Genomic DNA, 5,462 nt, shown 5'->3' with positions numbered 1-5,462 from the left:
CATCCTCCCATGACCCTCTACCACTGTGCCAAATTTCACATGGATTGACCAAGTCAGTGAGGAGAAAAACATGGAACAGACACACAGACAGACAGAGTTTTCGTCATCATATAGTAAGATAATAGTAACAGCATTCATTTTTTTGCAGGTGAAAGCTACGACTTCTGTCATCACATCATAACCTTTCCTTATCTTACATGCCATGCAAATGTAGTATTACTCTGTATTTAGGCCGTTATTTCTCTGTAGTGGCTGCTGGAGGTTGGTGTTTCCGTAACCCTGCATATATATTGATCTAAAATAATAACCATATTAGATAGAGCATACATTCTTTTTGCAGCCGAAAGCTAAGGCTTCTGTCTTCCCCATCATGTCATTACTTTATGTTCCCTTACGTGCACTGCAAATGTAGTATTTTGCCAGAATTATACCCGAATTTCCCCGCTATGTCTGCAGGAGATAGTTGTTTGTATCATCCTGTATATACCTCTGTAAAATAATAAACCATTATAGCTAGAACATTGATTTGTGTTGTTCTTCTGTGTCACCATGTTGTACGCTCATAATGAGGTCGTTGTGCTGTTACGTGCGGTGCTAAAAGGCACGGTGGCGCCAGAGGAATGAATGATGAATCCATCGCAACACCTTTGCACTCTGTTGATAAAAATGAGCACATCTCAAAATGTAAATAAAGTTCAAATAACTTATGTGTTATCTGAGTGAGAAATAGTTTATATTTCTACATTTAAAAATCTTTTGGATCCAAGAGAACGTAAAGCCCTCTCTATAATGTACATCAAGACGAAATGAGAGAGGGAACTGAGCATTGAAATTACAACTGAATAATGGCTTCATTTGTGCAAAACACAACAAACATCGACACATATTTGATGGTGTTATCCAAACATATTTATAATGACTGAGAGTAAGAGTAAATCACTTTTCTGTGCCGACATCAGTTTTATTATGAGCAACAAACAAGTGCAAATCTGCGACCCTTGAATGTTCATGTAGTCTGAGAAAAACAAGAGAAACATCACGCCTCAACACCTGCTGCACTTATTTTAGATCATAAGTGAGAAGTGTCATGGTGGAAAACATGACAGGGAAGCGTGAAATGAGAAGAAATGTTCCACTTGCAGAATTTACCTGTTTGTCTTGATTATGACATGTTTCATGCCTTCACACCTGCGACAGCTGCAATGTGACATCTCCAGGATATCTCAAGGGATTTTCTTCAACTTTGGAGCAAATGTCAACTTGGACTCGACATTGGACTGATCACCAGCACTGATCATCATCACCTTGCATTCATCTCATTCTTGTGAATGTGATATCTCAATAACATCATGAGGAAATTTCTTCAAATTTGGCACAAATGTCCACTTGGAATAAATGATAAAGAGTTTGATCAGAGTTTGGTGGTCATAGGCCAAAGGTCAAGGTCAAGGTCGATGTGATGTGTCACGTGACATGTCTCATTCTTGAGAACGTGATAGTCTAATAATGCCTTGACGGATTTTTTTTTGTTTGTTTGTTTTTTCCTTTTATAAATTTGGTACAACCGTTCACTAGGACGTAGTGATGAATTGATTAGATTTTGGTGGTCAAAGGTCAAGGTCATTGTGACCTTGCATCCATCTCATTATTCTGAATGTTATATCTCAGTAAAATTATTGTAAATTCCTCCAAATTAGGCACAAACTTGGACTGATGAATAAACTGATTATAATTTGGGGGTAGAACGCCAAAGGTCGAGGTCAGTGTGAAAAACATGTTTTCTGCTATAACTCAAGAATTCATACACTAATCATGACAAAACGTCACACAAATGTCTAACAGGACAAAAAAATGAAGTGATGGCATTTTATATTAAAAGGGTCAAAGGTCAACTCCACTGTCACATCATGATGATCTGCATAAAACACTTATCCGTTCATTATTCAACGTCATAACTCAGGAACAGAGGGGGAGACATTTGGTCAGATACCTTGAAAATGTGCTGATTGTAAAGATCTTATGTGTATGTTTTCACAGACATGGATGGAAACTGTAAGAGAAACTTGCCTGGTGCGTGGAGGCATACGACCACAGGGCGGTAATTCCAGTTGATTATGCGGTACATTGATCGGCCACATTGAACAAAAGGGGGCTATGCTATAAGTGGGCTTCACAACTCATTGTGTTTCATGCAGCATAATCATAAGAGAGTTAAAGATCTTTTAACACAACTAGAGGGCACTAAGACTCTGTGTACAGTACACACACACACACACACACACACACAGTACAAAGTTTAGCTCAGTGTATTTAAAAAATAAGTAGCGTTTATGTATGGCTGGCATCTATTTCTGTGTATGTGTGCTCTATCATGCCTGTCTGTCAGTTAAATTACACATGTAATATCCATATGACTGTGTGCTGCTCCTGTGTGTGCTGTGATTGTGTGTATTGTCTTGCTCTGTCGTTCTCCCGCTCTCTCGCAGCCTCCTAAAGCGCATAGAGAGCTGCCTCTAATTAAAGCAGTGTGATGACTTCTTGTGACGGTGAAACACACACACACGCACACACACACACTTTCACACACACACACACACACACATAGCCTGTGGTCCTGAGCATAATGAGTTCTTATTGTGAGTGTGAGGCAGCTAAATACCTACTGCAGCGAGTTCTTCAGGCTAAAAACAGATCAGTGCTTCATTTGGGTTCCAATGCTAAAACCTCAGAGTTTCAGAGCTGTGCATGCGTGTGTGTGTGTGTGTGTGTGTGTGTGTGTGTTTTGAGTGTGTCTACATATGTGTATTTCTATGCTGTGTTTGTGACATGTGCACACATCTGTGTGTCTAAAATGAGTCATCAGGAGTTTAATAGCTTTCTGAATTCCTCATCCAGGCTCAAATTAAACCTGCTTTTTTCCATTGGACTTGATCCTTGCCCCTCCCTCAACTATGTGTGTGTGTGTGTGTGTGTGTGTGTGTGTGTGTGCCTGATACCGGATATCACTTTCTAATAGAGGGGTAGAAATTGTTCCCCATCCCTGGTAATAACAATGCTGCAAACCCACAATAATGTGCAGACTTTAACAGAGGCGAGTGAGATGCCATTGGCAGAAGAATGAGGTAATACAAATGCTAATGTCGGCTCCACTCGTCTCCTCATCCTCTATCTTCTTCTGCACTTTTCTGTCCTCTTCTCCCTCAGATTAGATTAGATTAAACCTCAACAGGGGCTTTTCACTCTGTGTGTTCTGAGAGCTGAAATAGTTGCAGGCAATGGAGACTTACTTCCGTCTACTTGCTGGTCGGTATAAACCAGGGGTGTAAAACATACAACTCGTGGGCCAGAACTGGTCTGCCAAAGGGTCCAATCCGGCCCACTAGATGACTAGACTAAGAAGTGCAAGGTTTCAGGAGCAATGCAAACAATGCATTGCCTACTTCATGTAAAATTGTGCTTCAGAGGCTGTGCCCCCCTTTTTAAAACACCTTAAGCCTTTCAGGGTTGACTAGATATCCTGAGGACTGCAGACACATGTGATCCCATGAGGAATTTTGAATGTGGCCCCCTTGTCTCCTCTGATTGAGAGCTTGCAATCCAACATTGCAATCCAACGATGAAAAGCTATTTGTTGTTGGAAAAATACTGGACACTGCAGTGACTTTTGCAACTTGATTGCACCATGGTTTAGCTCATTTTCTCAACAGGAGAAGTAGAGAATTGGAAATAAGTCTCTGCAGCCTTTGCCTGCCGCCACTCTCAGAATACACAGCGTGAAAACCCCCTGTCGTCCCAAGGTGGGAAATCAGGAAATGAAAGCTCAAACCCAGGACTCCCACATGGTGTTGCATAGATTTTGAGAACACTACACTGACAGTCTTCTCTCCTCTTTGTATATTTCTTCTCCTGTCATGTGTTTTCATTCCTAATCTCTCATTTTACTTCCACTTTACTTTTTGTAGTTTTTAATCTCCTCTCTATTCCTTTATGTCATTTTCTTCATTTCCTCCCTCTCCAGTTTCCCCTAATTAATCTCCTCTCCTCTCTTCTCCTCTCCTCATTGTCTAAAGCTTTCAGCCTAATATAGCATGCCCTGTTTTGCCTCAGTGTCTGCCCCACCTTTCAGAGAGTCACATTGGTCTTCCCCGGCCATGAGGAGCTGCCATTCAACCTAAACGACTGTCATTAGTTTCAGTGTTAGGGCCAGGGTCAATTCCCCTTTACCTCGGTCATTTTCAAACTTCAAATGACTCATATTTAATGACGGTGTTCATTCAGAATTATATCCCAATTTGGCGGACATCACAACACATCAGATTTTTTAATCTCTGAATTGTGAAGGAGACCTGCTTCCCTGAAAGTTAATTGAAGCCGGCTGTCATTGATTTCATTACAGAGTTATAGTGCGGCATGGTCTAAATGTTGCTTGAAAAAATTTCATTAGTATTGGCTTCAGTGTGAGACTTTTACTGCCCCGTGTCATTTAAAATATATTCATTAGTATCGGTTCCAGTGGAGAGTTTTAGGACTTCATGGTCTAAATACTTTTCAAAGGAATTTAATATTCAAGCTCTAAAAAAGGAAAAAACAAAAAAGTAGCCACTTGTTTTTGCTGCAGCAACACTGCAAGAGTCTCAAACAAAAGCAATATCCTTGGCTGAGACATTCTCAACGGGGAAAAAGGCAACTGTAAGTAAAGGCTATTTCATTATGACACTGGTACTAAGTATCATTCTGAGCCATATTGTGTGCTACAAGTTTAACTACCTTTAGCACTGAATGTTTTAAACCCACCATCACAGCCATTCCATGTTGAATGTTTGTCAAAGTTGGGATGTGAACAATACTCTTACATGTAGCGGCTGCAAACTTTGCACATGGGCGTAGGATTGTGCACACAACTGTGAAAACAAATGCACCTGCAAATTGTACCTTTACTTTGCCACTGCCAAATATTTGCTAATGTTTTTCCACTGCCCTAAATGATGTCACATTCAGAGAGACGTGGAACACAGTTCACACAGAGATTATTTACAAGGTAAAATATAATTTCCACTATGTTCTCCCCTCGGTGTGTATGCCCAGTCATCCACTCTAACCCTCCTTCCTTACACTTTTTTCAGCGTTTTACTGTACAATCTCATAATACTTAAGACCATTTTTTTCTAATGGCAGTTTGTCAAAGATCACACGTTACATTTGGGGTACCTCAAGGCAGCTGTGTAGAGCCACTATTGTTTTCTGTCTTTGTTAACAATCTTACTATCTTACTATATAATGATGAAACCTCTGTCTGTCTGGGGGTGTGTGTGGGTGTGTCTGTTCCACGTTTTTCTCCTCACTGACTTGGTCAATCCATGTGAAATTTGGCACAGTGGTAGAGGGTCATGGGAGGATGCCAATGAAGCAATATTACATCAATTGGCCAAAGGGGGGCGCTATAGCAACCAATTGAAATGTCA

The sequence above is a fragment of the Epinephelus moara genome, chromosome 19 (genome assembly GCF_006386435.1).
Source record: "Epinephelus moara isolate mb chromosome 19, YSFRI_EMoa_1.0, whole genome shotgun sequence".
NCBI classification, from domain to species: domain Eukaryota; kingdom Metazoa; phylum Chordata; class Actinopteri; order Perciformes; family Serranidae; genus Epinephelus; species Epinephelus moara.
Note: the sequence above shows the minus strand (reverse complement) of the source record.